Genomic DNA, 17,663 nt, shown 5'->3' on the forward strand with positions numbered 1-17,663 from the left:
GTCTGCAAGAGGGGCGAGACATGATACAGTGGCCCTAGACATTTCATCACCCGGGTGGGAGGCGTGGAGGGTGTGGTCCTGTAAATTATCACCGCCCCGCCCGCCGTGCTCAGTGCTGGGATTGGTACCACCGAGCAGCAGAGGCGTGGGCCACAAGCCCCGGGAATGGTGTCATTGAGCCCCCAGACATGACAGGGGAGGCTGACTCGCCCTCTCCCTGTACATTTATTACCCTCTCAAACATCCTGTGCTGTGTGTGTATATATATATATATATATATACACACACACTAATGATCCCTAATCTGCAGCATTCTGTATGGAGACAGTGTGTGAGCTGGCAGTGCACTATGCCATAAACGCCCAGAAAATAAACACACCAGGCAAACAGAGGAAGACTCCACCTGCGCTACCTATTATTCTGCTTTACACAGCGCCAGCGCTGATGGTGTCTACAGGGTACATCTCCTGCAAGAGACACATACTGTATACAGACACACACACATATATACTGTATACAGACTCACACATATATACTGTATACAGACTCACACATATATACTGTATACAGACACACACACATATATACTGTATACAGACTCACACATACATACTGTATACTAGAGATGAGCGGGTTCGGTTTCTCTGAATCCGAACCCGCACGAACTTCATGTTTTTTTTCACGGGTCCGAGCGACTCGGATCTTCCCGCCTTGCTCGGTTAACCCGAGCGCGCCCGAACGTCATCATGACGCTGTCGGATTCTCGCGAGACTCGGATTCTATATAAGGAGCCGCGCGTCGCCGCCATTTTCACACGTGCATTGAGATTGATAGGGAGAGGACGTGGCTGGCGTCCTCTCCATTTAGATTAGGAGAAAGAGAGAGAGATTGACCTGAGGCTGATACTGTAGAAGAGAGTGCAGAGTTTAGTGACTGACGACCACAGTGACCACCAGACAGTGCAGTTGTTTTATTTAATATATCCGTTCTCTGCCTTAAAAAAACGGTACACACAGTGACTCAGTCACATACCATATCTGTGTGCACTGCTCAGCCCAGTGTGCTGCATGCCTGCATCATCTATGTATATATTATATATCTGACTGTGCTCAGCTCACACAGCTTATAATTGTGGGGGAGACTGGGGAGCACTGCAGTGCCAGTTATAGGTTATAGCAGGAGCCAGGAGTACAAGACAGTCACATACCATATCTGTGTGCACTGCTCAGCCCAGTGTGCTGCATCATCTATGTATATATTATATATCTGACTGTGCTCAGCTCACACAGCTTATAATTGTGGGGGAGACTGGGGAGCACTGCAGTGCCAGTTATAGGTTATAGCAGGAGCCAGGAGTACATATTATATTAAAATTAAACAGTGCACACTTTTGCTGCAGGAGTGCCACTGCCAGTGTGACTGACCAGTGACCTGACCACACTGACCACCAGTATAGTAAGTAGTATACTATATTGTGATTGCCTGAAAAAGTTAAACACTCGTCGTGTGACTTCACTTGTGTGGTGTTTTTTTTTTTATTCTATAAAAAACTCATTCTGCTGACAGACAGTGTCCAGCAGGTCCGTCATTATATAATATATATACCTGTCCGGCTGCAGTAGTGATATATATATATTTTTTATATCATTATTTATCATCCAGTCGCAGCAGACACAGTACGGTAGTTCACGGCTGTAGCTACCTCTGTGTCGGCACTCGGCAGTCCATCCATAATTGTATACCACCTACCCGTGGTTTTTTTTTCTTTCTTCTTTATACATACATACTACTACATCTCTTTATCAACCAGTCTATATTAGCAGCAGACACAGTACAGTACGGTAGTTCACGGCTGTGGCTACCTCTGTGTCGGCACTCGGCAGTCCGTCCATAATTGTATACCACCTAACCGTGGTTTTTTTTTCTTTCTTCTTTATACATACATACTACGACATCTCTTTATCAACCAGTCTATATTAGCAGCAGACACAGTACAGTACGGTAGTTCACGGCTGTGGCTACCTCTGTGTCGGCACTCGGCAGTCCGTCCATAATTGTATACCACCTAACCGTGGTTTATTTTTCTTTCTTCTTCATACATACATACTACGACATCTCTTTATCAACCAGTCTATATTAGCAGCAGACACAGTACAGTACGGTAGTTCACGGCTGTGGCTACCTCTGTGTCGGCACTCGGCAGTCCGTCCATAATTGTATACCACCTAACCGTGGTTTTTTTTTTTTTTCTTCTTTATACATACATACTACGACATCTCTTTATCAACCAGTCTATATTAGCAGCAGACACAGTACAGTACGGTAGTTCACGGCTGTGGCTACCTCTGTGTCGGCACTCGGCAGTCCGTCCATAATTGTATACCACCTAACCGTGGTTTTTTTTTCTTTCTTCTTTATACATACATACTACTACATCTCTTTATCAACCAGTCTATATTAGCAGCAGACACAGTACAGTACGGTAGTTCACGGCTGTGGCTACCTCTGTGTCGGCACTCGGCAGTCCGTCCATAATTGTATACCACCTAACCGTGGTTTTTTTTTCTTTCTTCTTTATACATACATACTACGACATCTCTTTATCAACCAGTCTATATTAGCAGCAGACACAGTACAGTACGGTAGTTCACGGCTGTGGCTACCTCTGTGTCGGCACTCGGCAGTCCGTCCATAATTGTATACCACCTACCCGTGGTTTTTTTTTCTTTCTTCTTCATACATACATACTACGACATCTCTTTATCAACCAGTCTATATTAGCAGCAGACACAGTACAGTACGGTAGTTCACGGCTGTGGCTACCTCTGTGTCGGCACTCGGCAGTCCGTCCATAATTGTATACCACCTAACCGTGGTTTTTTTTTCTTTCTTCTTCATACATACATACTACGACATCTCTTTATCAACCAGTCTATATTAGCAGCAGACACAGTACAGTACGGTAGTTCACGGCTGTGGCTACCTGTGTCGGCACTCGGCAGTCCGTCCATAATTGTATACTAGTATCCATCCATCTCCATTGTTTACCTGAGGTGCCTTTTAGTTGTGCCTATTAAAATATGGAGAACAAAAATGTTGAGGTTCCAAAATTAGGGAAAGATCAAGATCCACTTCCACCTCGTGCTGAAGCTGCTGCCACTAGTCATGGCCGAGACGATGAAATGCCAGCAACGTCGTCTGCCAAGGCCGATGCCCAATGTCATAGTACAGAGCATGTCAAATCCAAAACACCAAATATCAGTAAAAAAAGGACTCCAAAACCTAAAATAAAATTGTCGGAGGAGAAGCGTAAACTTGCCAATATGCCATTTACCACACGGAGTGGCAAGGAACGGCTGAGGCCCTGGCCTATGTTCATGGCTAGTGGTTCAGCTTCACATGAGGATGGAAGCACTCAGCCTCTCGCTAGAAAAATGAAAAGACTCAAGCTGGCAAAAGCACAGCAAAGAACTGTGCATTCTTCGAAATCCCAAATCCACAAGGAGAGTCCAATTGTGTCGGTTGCGATGCCTGACCTTCCCAACACTGGACGTGAAGAGCATGCGCCTTCCACCATTTGCACGCCCCCTGCAAGTGCTGGAAGGAGCACCCGCAGTCCAGTTCCTGATAGTCAGATTGAAGATGTCAGTGTTGAAGTACACCAGGATGAGGAGGATATGGGTGTTGCTGGCGCTGGGGAGGAAATTGACCAGGAGGATTCTGATGGTGAGGTGGTTTGTTTAAGTCAGGCACCCGGGGAGACACCTGTTGTCGGTGGGAGGAATATGGCCGTTGACATGCCAGGTGAAAATACCAAAAAAATCAGCTCTTCGGTGTGGAGGTATTTCAACAGAAATGCGGACAACAGGTGTCAAGCCGTGTGTTCCCTTTGTCAAGCTGTAATAAGTAGGGGTAAGGACGTTAACCACCTCGGAACATCCTCCCTTATACGTCACCTGCAGCGCATTCATAATAAGACAGTGACAAGTTCAAAAACTTTGGGTGACAGCGGAAGCAGTCCACTGACCAGTAAATCCCTTCCTCTTGTAACCAAGCTCACGCAAACCACCCCACCAACTCCCTCAGTGTCAATTTCCTCCTTCCCCAGGAATGCCAATAGTCCTGCAGGCCATGTCACTGGCAATTCTGACGATTCCTCTCCTGCCTGGGATTCCTCCGATGCATCCTTGCGTGTAACGCCTACTGCTGCTGGCGCTGCTGTTGTTGCTGCTGGGAGTCGATGGTCATCCCAGAGGGGAAGTCGTAAGCCCACTTGTACTACTTCCAGTAAGCAATTGACTGTCCAACAGTCCTTTGCGAGGAAGATGAAATATCACAGCAGTCATCCTGCTGCAAAGCGGATAACTGAGGCCTTGACAACTATGTTGGTGTTAGACGTGCGTCCGGTATCCGCCGTTAGTTCACAGGGAACTAGACAATTTATTGAGGCAGTGTGCCCCCGTTACCAAATACTATCTAGGTTCCACTTCTCTAGGCAGGCGATACCGAAAATGTACACGGACGTCAGAAAAAGACTCACCAGTGTCCTAAAAAATGCAGTTGTACCCAATGTCCACTTAACCACGGACATGTGGACAAGTGGAGCAGGGCAGGGTCAGGACTATATGACTGTGACAGCCCACTGGGTAGATGTATGGACTCCCGCCGCAAGAACAGCAGCGGCGGCACCAGTAGCAGCATCTCGCAAACGCCAACTCTTTCCTAGGCAGGCTACGCTTTGTATCACCGGTTTCCAGAATACGCACACAGCTGAAAACCTCTTACGGCAACTGAGGAAGATCATCGCGGAATGGCTTACCCCAATTGGACTCTCCTGTGGATTTGTGGCATCGGACAACGCCAGCAATATTGTGTGTGCATTAAATATGGGCAAATTCCAGCACGTCCCATGTTTTGCACATACCTTGAATTTGGTGGTGCAGAATTATTTAAAAAACGACAGGGGCGTGCAAGAGATGCTGTCGGTGGCCAGAAAAATTGCGGGACACTTTCGGCGTACAGGCACCACGTACAGAAGACTGGAGCACCACCAAAAACTACTGAACCTGCCCTGCCATCATCTGAAGCAAGAAGTGGTAACGAGGTGGAATTCAACCCTCTATATGCTTCAGAGGTTGGAGGAGCAGCAAAAGGCCATTCAAGCCTATACAATTGAGCACGATATAGGAGGTGGAATGCACCTGTCTCAAGCGCAGTGGAGAATGATTTCAACGTTGTGCAAGGTTCTGATGCCCTTTGAACTTGCCACACGTGAAGTCAGTTCAGACACTGCCAGCCTGAGTCAGGTCATTCCCCTCATCAGGCTTTTGCAGAAGAAGCTGGAGACATTGAAGGAGGAGCTAACACGGAGCGATTCCGCTAGGCATGTGGGACTTGTGGATGGAGCCCTTAATTCGCTTAACAAGGATTCACGGGTGGTCAATCTGTTGAAATCAGAGCACTACATTTTGGCCACCGTGCTCGATCCTAGATTTAAAGCCTACCTTGGATCTCTCTTTCCGGCAGACACAAGTCTGCTGGGGTTGAAAGACCTGTTGGTGAGAAAATTGTCAAGTCAAGCGGAACGCGACCTGTCAACATCTCCTCCTTCACATTCTCCCGCAACTGGGGGTGCGAGGAAAAGGCTCAGAATTCCGAGCCCACCCGCTGGCGGTGATGCAGGGCAGTCTGGAGCGACTGCTGATGCTGACATCTGGTCCGGACTGAAGGACCTGACAACGATTACGGACATGTCGTCTACTGTCACTGCATATGATTCTCTCACCATTGAAAGAATGGTGGAGGATTATATGAGTGACCGCATCCAAGTAGGCACGTCACACAGTCCGTACTTATACTGGCAGGAAAAAGAGGCAATTTGGAGGCCATTGCACAAACTGGCTTTATTCTACCTAAGTTGCCCTCCCACAAGTGTGTACTCCGAAAGAGTGTTTAGTGCCGCCGCTCACCTTGTCAGCAATCGGCGTACGAGGTTACATCCAGAAAATGTGGAGAAGATGATGTTCATTAAAATGAATTATAATCAATTCCTCCGCGGAGACATTGACCAGCAGCAATTGCCTCCACAAAGTACACAGGGAGCTGAGATGGTGGATTCCAGTGGGGACGAATTGATAATCTGTGAGGAGGGGGATGTACACGGTGATATATCGGAGGGTGATGATGAGGTGGACATCTTGCCTCTGTAGAGCCAGTTTGTGCAAGGAGAGATTAATTGCTTCTTTTTTGGGGGGGGTCCAAACCAACCCGTCATATCAGTCACAGTCGTGTGGCAGACCCTGTCACTGAAATGATGGGTTGGTTAAAGTGTGCATGTCCTGTTTTGTTTATACAACATAAGGGTGGGTGGGAGGGCCCAAGGACAATTCCATCTTGCACCTCTTTTTTCTTTTATTTTTTTTTGCGTCATGTGCTGTTTGGGGAGGGTTTTTTGGAAGGGACATCCTGCGTGACACTGCAGTGCCATTCCTAAATGGGCCCGGTGTTTGTGTCGGCCACTAGGGTCGCTAATCTTACTCACACAGTCAGCTACCTCATTGCGCCTCTTTTTTTCTTTGCGTCATGTGCTGATTGGGGAGGGTTTTTTGGAAGGGACATCCTGCGTGACACTGCAGTGCCACTCCTAAATGGGCCCGGTGTTTGTGTCGGCCACTAGGGTCGCTAATCTTACTCACACAGTCAGCTACCTCATTGCGCCTCTTTTTTTCTTTGCGTCATGTGCTGATTGGGGAGGGTTTTTTGGAAGGGACATCCTGCGTGACACTGCAGTGCCACTCCTAGATGGGCCAGGTGTTTGTGTCGGCCACTAGTGTCGCTTAGCTTAGTCATCCAGCGACCTTGGTGCAAATTTTAGGACTAAAAATAATATTGTGAGGTGTGAGGTATTCAGAATAGACTGAAAATGAGTGGAAATTATGGTTTTTGAGGTTAATAATAATATGGGATCAAAATGACCCCCAAATTCTATGATTTAAGCTGTTTTTTAGTGTTTTTTTTAAAAAACACCCGAATCCAAAACACACCCGAATCCGACAAAAAAAATTCGGTGAGGTTTTGCCAAAACGCGGTCGAACCCAAAACACGGCCGCGGAACCGAACCCAAAACCAAAACACAAAACCCGAAAAATTTCAGGCGCTCATCTCTACTGTATACAGACTCACACACACACACTGTATACAGATTCACACACACATACTGTATACAGACTCACACACACATACAGACTGACACATACTGTATACAGACTCACACATACATACTGTATACAGACTCACACATACTGTATACAGACTCACACACACATACTGTATACAGACACACACACACACTGTATATAGACTCACACACGCATACTGTATACAGACTCACACATACATACTGTATACAGACTCACACACACACATACTGTATACAGACTCACATATACTGTACACAGACTCACACATACATACTGTATACAGACTCACACATATATACTGTATACAGACTCACACATATATACTGTATACATATATACTGTATACAGACTCTCACACACATACTGTATAGAGACTCACACATACATACTGTATACAAACTCACACATACACATACTGTACACAGACTCACACATACTGTATACAGACTCACACACACATACTGTATACAGACTCACACACATACTGTATACAGACTCACATATATATACTGTATACAGACTCACACATACTGTATACAGACTCACACATGTATACTGTATACAGACTCACACACACATACTGTATACAGACTCACACAAACATACTGTATACAGACTCACACATATATACTGTATACACATATACTGTATACAGACTCTCACACACATACTGTATACAGACTCACACATACATACTGTATACAAACTCACACATACTGTACACAGACTCACACATACTGTATACAGACTCACACACACACACATACTGTATACGGACTCACACATACTGTATACAGACTCACACATACTGTATACAGACTCACACAGACACATACTGTATACAGACTCACACATACTGTACACAGACTCACACATACATATTGTATACAAACTCACACATACTGTACACAGACTCACACATACTGTATACAGACTCACACAGACACATACTGTATACGGACTCACACATACTGTATACAGACTCACACATACTGTATACAGACTCACACAGACACATACTGTATACGGACTCACACATACTGTATACAGACTCACACCTACTGTATACAGACACACACACATACTGTATACGGACTCACACATACTGTATACAGACTCACACATACTGTATACAGACTCACACAGACACATACTGTATACAGACTTACACATACTGTACACACTCACACATACATACTGTACACAGACTCACACATACATACTGTACACAGACACACACACACACACACACACACACACACATACTGTATACAGACTCACACACATACTGTATACAGACTCACACAGACACATACTGTATACAGACTCACACATACATACTGTATACAGACTCACACATACATACTGTACACAGACTCACACATACATACTGTACACAGACACACACACACACACACACACACACACACACATATTGTACACAGACTCACACATATATACTGTACACAGACTCACACATACAAACTGTACACAGACACACACACACATACTGTATACAGACTCACACACATACTGTATACAGACTCACACAGACACATACTGTATACAGACTCACACATACATACTGTATACAGACTCACACATACTGTATACAGACTCACACACATACATACTGTATACGGACTCACACATACTGTATACAGACTCACACACATACTGTATACAGACTCACACAGACACATACTGTATACAGACTCACACATACTGTACACAGACTCATACATACTGTACACAGACTCACACATACATACTGTACACAGATATATACACACACACACACACACACACATACTGTATACAGACTCACACACATACTGTATACTGTATACACACTCACACATACTGTATACAGACTCACATAGACACATACTGTATACAGACTCACACATACATACTGTATACAGACTCACACACACACACACACACACACATACTGTATACGGACTCACACATACTGTATACAGACTCACACACATACTGTATACAGACTCACACAGACACATACTGTATACAGACACACATACTGTACACAGACTCACACATACACACTGTACACAGACTCACACATACATACTGTACACAGATATACACACACACACACACACACACACACACACTGTATACAGACTCACACACACATACTGTATACTGTATACACACTCACACATACTGTATACACACTCACACACACCTACGGTATACAGACTAACACACACATACTGCATACAGACTCACACACACATACTGTATACAGACTCACACATACTGTATACAGACTCATACATACTGTATACAGACTCACACAGACACACATACTGTATACAGACTCACACACACATACTGTAAACAGACTCACACACACATACTGTATACTGTGTACAGACTCACACATACTGTATACAGACTCACACATACATACTGTATACAGACTCACACATACTGTATACAGACTCACACACACATACTGTATACTGTATACAGACTCACACATACTGTATATACACACACACCTACTGTATACAGACTCACACACACATACTGTATACAGACTCACACATACTGTATACTGTATACAGACTCACACATACTGTATACAGACTCACACATACATACTGTATACAGACTCACACATACTGTATACAGACTCACACACACATACTGTATACAGACTCACACACACATACTGTATACTGTATACAGACACACATACTGTATACAGACTCACACATATATACTGTATACAGACACACACATACTGTATACAGACTCACACATACATACTGTATACAGACTCACACACATACTGTATACTGTATACAGACTCACACATACTGTATACAGACTCACACACACATATTGTACAGACACACACACACACTGTATACAGACTCACACACACACACACACACACACACACACACACACATACTGTATACAGACTTGCACACACATACTGTATACAGACTCACACACACATACTGTATACTGTATACAGACTCCCACATATATACTGTATACAGACACACACATACTGTATACAGACTCACACACACATACTGTATACAGACTCACACATACTGTATACAGACTCACACATATATACTGTATACAGACACACACATACTGTATACAGACTCCACATATATACTGTATACAGACACATACTGTATACAGACTCACACATACATACTGTATACAGACTCACACACACATACTGTATACTGTATACAGACTCACATAATGTATACAGACTCACACACACATACTGTATACTGTATACAGACTCACACATACATACTGTATACAGACTCACACATACATACTGTATACAGACTCACACATACTGTATACAGACTCACACACACATACTGTATACAGACTCACACACACATACTGTATACTGTATACAGACTCCCACATATATACTGTATACAGACACACACATACTGTATACAGACTCACACACACATACTGTATACAGACTCACACATACTATATACAGACTCACACATACTGTATACAGACTCACACATATATACTGTATACAGACACACACATACTGTATACAGACTCACGCACACATACTGTATACAGACTCACACATACTGTATACAGACTCACACATATATACTGTATACAGACACACACATACTGTATACAGACTCACACACACATACTGTATACACACTCACACACACATACTGTATACTGTATACCTACTCACACATACTGTATACAGACTCACACATACATACTGTATACAGACTCACACATACTGTATACAGACTCACACACACATACTGTATACAGACTCACACACACATACTGTATACTGTATACTGTATACAGACTCCCACATATATACTGTATACAGACTCACACACACACATACTGTATACAGACTCACACACACATACTGTATACTGTATACAGACTCCCACATATATACTGTATACAGACTCACACACACATACTGTATACATACTCACATACTGTATACAGACTCACACATATATATACTGTATACAGACACACACATACTGTATACAGACTCACACACACATACTGTATACAGACACACACATACTGTATACAGACTCACAAATATATACTGTATACAGACACACACATACTGTATACAGACTCACACACACATACTGTATACAGACACACACATACTGTATACAGACTCACACATATATACTGTATACAGACACACACATACTGTATACAGACTCACACACACATACTGTATACAGACTCACACATACTGTATACAGACTCACACATATATACTGTATACAGACTCACACACATACTGTATACAGACTCACACATACTGTATACAGACTCACACATATATACTGTATACAGACACACACATACTGTATACAGACTCACACACATACTGTATACAGACTCACACATATATACTGTATACAGACTCACACACACATACTGTATACAGACTCACACACACATACAGACTGACACATACTGTATACAGACTCACACATACATACTATATACAGACTCACACATACTGTATACAGACTCACACACACATACTGTATACACACTCACACACATACTGTATACAGACTCACACACATACTGTATACAGACTCACACATATATACTGTATACACACTCACACACACATACTGTATACAGACTCACACACACATACTGTATACTGTATACCTACTCACACATACTGTATACAGACTCACACACACATACTGTATACACACTCACACACATACTGTATACAGACTCACACACATACTGTATACAGACTCACACATATATACTGTATACACACTCTCACACACATACTGTATACAGACTCACACACACATACTGTATACAGACTCACACACACATACAGACTGACACATACTGTATACAGACTCACACATACATACTGTATACAGACTCACACATACTGTATACAGACTCACACACACATACTGTATACACACTCACACACATACTGTATACAGACTCACACACATACTGTATACAGACTCACACATATATACTGTATACACACTCACACACACATACTGTATACAGACTCACACACACATACTGTATACTGTATACAGACTCACACATACTGTATACAGACTCACACATATATACTGTATACAGACATACACATACTGTATATAGACTCACACACATACTGTATACAGACTCACACATACTGTATACAGACTCACACATATATACTGTATACAGACACACACATACTGTATACAGACTCACACACACATACTGTATACAGACTCACACACACATACTGTATACAGACTCACACACATACTGTATACAGACTCACACATATATACTGTATACACACTCACACACACATACTGTATACAGACTCACACACACATACTGTATACTGTATACAGACTCACACATACTGTATACAGACTCACACATATATACTGTATACAGACATACACATACTGTATATAGACTCACACACATACTGTATACAGACTCACACATACTGTATACAGACTCACACATATATACTGTATACAGACACACACATACTGTATACAGACTCACACACACATACTGTATACAGACTCACACACACATACTGTATACAGACTCACACACATACTGTATACAGACTCACACATATATACTGTATACACACTCACACACACATACTGTATACCTACTCACACATACTGTATACAGACTCACACATACTGTATACAGACTCACACACACATACTGTATACACACTCACACACATACTGTATACAGACTCACACACATACTGTATACAGACTCACACATATATACTGTATACACACTCACACACACATACTGTATACAGACTCACACACACATACTGTATACTGTATACCTACTCACACATACTGTATACAGACTCACACACACATACTGTATACACACTCACACACATACTGTATACAGACTCACACACATACTGTATACAGACTCACCCATATATACTGTATACACACTCACACACACATACTGTATACAGACTCACACACACATACTGTATACAGACTCACACACACATACAGACTGACACATACTGTATACAGACTCACACATACATACTGTATACAGACTCACACATACTGTATACACACTCACACACACATACTGTATACACACTCACACACATACTGTATACAGACTCACACACATACTGTATACAGACTCACACGTATATACTGTATACACACTCACACACACATACTGTATACAGACTCACACACACATACTGTATACTGTATACAGACTCACACATACTGTATACAGACTCACACATATATACTGTATACAGACATACACATACTGTATATAGACTCACACACATACTGTATACAGACTCACACATACTGTATACAGACTCACACATATATACTGTATACAGACACACACATACTGTATACAGACTCACACACACATACTGTATACAGACTCACACACATACTGTATACAGACTCACACATATATACTGTATACACACTCACACACACATACTGTATACAGACTCACACACACATACTGTATACTGTATACAGACTCACACATACTGTATACAGACTCACACATATATACTGTATACAGACATACACATACTGTATATAGACTCACACACATACTGTATACAGACTCACACATACTGTATACAGACTCACACATATATACTGTATACAGACACACACATACTGTATACAGACTCACACACACATACTGTATACAGACTCACACACATACTGTATACAGACTCACACATATATACTGTATACACACTCACACACACATACTGTATACCTACTCACACATACTGTATACAGACTCACACAGACATGTGTTGCAGATAGTGGAGTCACGGTGGGGGGAGATTGGACCACCCTGGAGCCAGGAGGACTTCTCTCCGGAGACGCTGAAGGTTTCCATGTGGCTCATGTGCATTTCTCTCCCTTTTCCTAGTAGACCATTCTATCTGGTAGGAGGCCACTATCTGCATCAGCGTCAGAGTGTACGTTTAATTACGTCATTCCGATCCGACCGCTCGATGCAGTTTATCACAGCGCAGCGATCGGGTCGGAACTGCGCATAAGTGGTGAGTGTGAACCTTTAAACAGCAGTAGATATGTGTATATGTGTATCTTGCAAGCTGTGCACACTATAAAGTGGGCATTAATTCCTGTGTATGGGCAAGGAGCCCAGGGAATGGTATGCATTGTTTAGGGTAACCAGCTGAGAAGCAGGGACATATGGAGGACGTTTGGAGTTTGCTGAATTGTCTGCTGGCGGCAGAATCTGGTTGCAGAGCGGCAAGCTCAGACTTACAGGCAGCAGACTCAGATCCAGCTGCTCATGATGAATCAAAGGAGATGCAGAAAGTTGGGCAGGAGCGTGCGTTATTACAGACGCTCACACCCTCAGATGATATTGGGGCGTTGTTATGCATTTAAATATTGATTTTTTTTTTATTCAGGTTTTACAATTGGACAAAAATAGGGCGTTTGTACAAAAAACAAGACGAGGGAAGGAAATCGAGGTACAGGCACTGAATATGGAACAGATCGTAGTACAAAGGTCCATATGAAGTCACCATAAATGATAACAATTTGTTACAGATTTATATAATACAGTGCTGAGTAAATACGGGTTTGAATAAATAACATTTAGGTCCTCGTGAAGTCTCAGAATACGCCAGACCTTAGAGAATGACACATCGGAGTCTAGAGAAGAGGAAGGATTATTAGAGTCAATAGAAGTAACCTGCAGAGGGCTGGAGGCGGAGGTACAATATGGCGCCCCAGTAGTTTCCAGTTCATAATGAGAATGTCCTGCACCTTCAATAGCTGCTAATTGCGGAATTGTCGATGTGCGCCAGTGACGAACGATTAATACGTTAGCTGATATGAGGATATGGCCCAGTATATAACAATCGTTAGGTGACCGGTCACCACAATATAGGTGGAGGATGGCTGATCCTGGGTGTGGGACTGTGTCGGTGGAGGATGGCTGATCCTGGGTGTGGGGCTGTGTCGGTGGAGGATGGCTGATCCTGGGTGTGGGGCTGTGTCGGTGGAGGATGGCTGATCCTGGGTGTGGGGCTGTGTCGGTGGAGGATGGCTGGTGTGGGGCTGTGTCGGTGGAGGATGGCTGATCCTGGGTGTGGGGCTGTGTCGGTGGAGGATGGCTGATCCTGGGTGTGGGGCTGTGTCGGTGGAGGATGGCTGATCCTGGGTGTGGGGCTGTGTCGGTGGAGGATGACTGGTGTGGGGCTGTGTCGGTGGAGGATGGCTGATCCTGGGTGTGGGGCTGTGTCGGTGGAGGATGGCTGGTGTGGGGCTGTGTCGGTGGAGGATGGCTGATCCTGGGTGTGGGGCTGTGTCGGTGGAGGATGGCTGATCCTGGGTGTGGGGCTGTGTCGGTGGAGGATGGCTGATCCTGGGTGTGGGGCTGTGTCAGTGGAGGATGACTGGTGTGGGGCTGTGTCGGTGGAGGATGGCTGATCCTGGGTGTGGGGCTGTGTCGGTGGAGGATGGCTGATCCTGGGTGTGGGGCTGTGTCGGTGGAGGATGACTGGTGTGGGGCTGTGTCGGTGGAGGATGGCTGATCCTGGGTGTGGGGCTGTGTCGGTGGAGGATGACTGGTGTGGGGCTGTGTCGGTGGAGGATGGCTGATCCTGGGTGTGGGGCTGTGTCGGTGGAGGATGACTGGTGTGGGGCTGTGTCGGTGGAGGATGGCTGATCCTGGGTGTGGGGCTGTGTCGGTGGAGGATGACTGGTGTGGGGCTGTGTCGGTGGAGGATGGCTGATCCTGGGTGTGGGGCTGTGTCGGTGGAGGATGGCTGATCCTGGGTGTGGGGCTGTGTCGGTGGAGGATGGCTGATCCTGGGTGTGGGGCTGTGTCGGTGGAGGATGGCTGATCCTGGGTGTGGGGCTGTGTCGGTGGAGGATGGCTGATCCCGGGTGTGAGGCTGTGTAGGTGGGGGATGGCTGATCCTGGGTGTGGGGCTGTGTCGGTGGAGGATGGCTGATCCTGGGTGTGGGGCTGTGTCGGTGGAGGATGGCTGATCCTGGGTGTGGGGCTGTGTCGGTGGAGGATGACTGGTGTGGGGCTGTGTCGGTGGAGGATGGCTGATCCTGGGTGTGGGGCTGTGTCGGTGGAGGATGGCTGGTGTGGGGCTGTGTCGGTGGAGGATGGCTGATCCCGGGTGTGGGGCTGTGTCGGTGGAGGATGGCTGATCCCGGGTGTGGGGCTGTGTCGGTGGAGGATGGCTGATCCCGGGTGTGGGGCTGTGTCGGTGGAGGATGGCTGATCCCGGGTGTGGGGCTGTGTCGGTGGAGGATGGCTGATCCCGGGTGTGGGGCTGTGTCGGTGGAGGATGGCTGATCCCGGGTGTGGGGCTGTGTCGGTGGAGGATGGCTGATCCCGGGTGTGGGGCTGTGTCGGTGGAGGATGGCTGATCCCGGGTGTGGGGCTGTGTCGGTGGAGGATGGCTGATCCCGGGTGTGGGGCTGTGTCGGTGGAGGATGGCTGATCCCGGGTGTGGGGCTGTGTCGGTGGAGGATGGCTGATCCTGGGTGTGGGGCTGTGTCGGTGGAGGATGGCTGATCCTGGGTGTGGGGCTGTGTCGGTGGAGGATGGCTGATCCTGGGTGTGGGGCTGTGTCGGTGGAGGATGGCTGATCCTGGGTGTGGGGCTGTGTCGGTGGAGGATGGCTGGTCCTGGGTGTGGGGCTGTGTCGGTGGAGGATGGCTGATCCTGGGTGTGGGGCTGTGTCGGTGGAGGATGGCTGATCCTGGGTGTGGGGCTGTGTCGGTGGAGGATGGCTGATCCCGGGTGTGGGGCTGTGTCGGTGGAGGATGGCTGATCCCGGGTGTGGGGCTGTGTCGGTGGAGGTTGGCTGATCCTGGGTGTGGGGCTGTGTCGGTGGAGGATGGCTGATCCTGGGTGTGGGGCTGTGTCGGTGGAGGATGGCTGATCCCGGGTGTGGGGCTGTGTCGGTGGAGGATGGCTGATTCTGGGTGTGGAGCTGTGTCGGTGGAGGTTGGCTGATCCTGGGTGTGGGGCTGTGTCGGTGGAGGATGGCTGATCCTGGGTGTGGGGCTATATAGAATCCTAAAACTCTAGAAATAAAGGAAACGTCAGACCTGCCAGAGATTGAGAAGTGCGGAACAAGCCCAGTGAAGAGGAGGTAACGTTCCCACAATGTCACCAGCACAATTACAGGTGGAGGGTTTCATGGCACGTAGACACACAGGTGTAACATATAAGCGGTATATGGCCCTCATTCCGAGTTGTTCTCTCGCAAGCTGCTTTTAGCAGCTTTGCACACGCTAAGCCGCCGCCTACTGGGAGTGAATCTTAGCATATTAAAATTGCGAACGAAAGATTCTCAAAATTGCGACT

At 45.6% G+C, this 17,663-nt stretch overlaps 1 protein-coding gene across 1 annotated transcript in view; it reads right to left on the reverse strand.

Annotated features, from left to right (window-relative positions):
* Positions 1–17,663, reverse strand: part of CGREF1 (cell growth regulator with EF-hand domain 1) — a 129,738-nt gene that overhangs the window by 57,271 nt on the left and 54,804 nt on the right. The window lies entirely within an intron of this gene.

Source organism: Pseudophryne corroboree, chromosome 4 (assembly GCF_028390025.1).
Source record: "Pseudophryne corroboree isolate aPseCor3 chromosome 4, aPseCor3.hap2, whole genome shotgun sequence".
In the NCBI taxonomy this organism is placed as follows: domain Eukaryota; kingdom Metazoa; phylum Chordata; class Amphibia; order Anura; family Myobatrachidae; genus Pseudophryne; species Pseudophryne corroboree.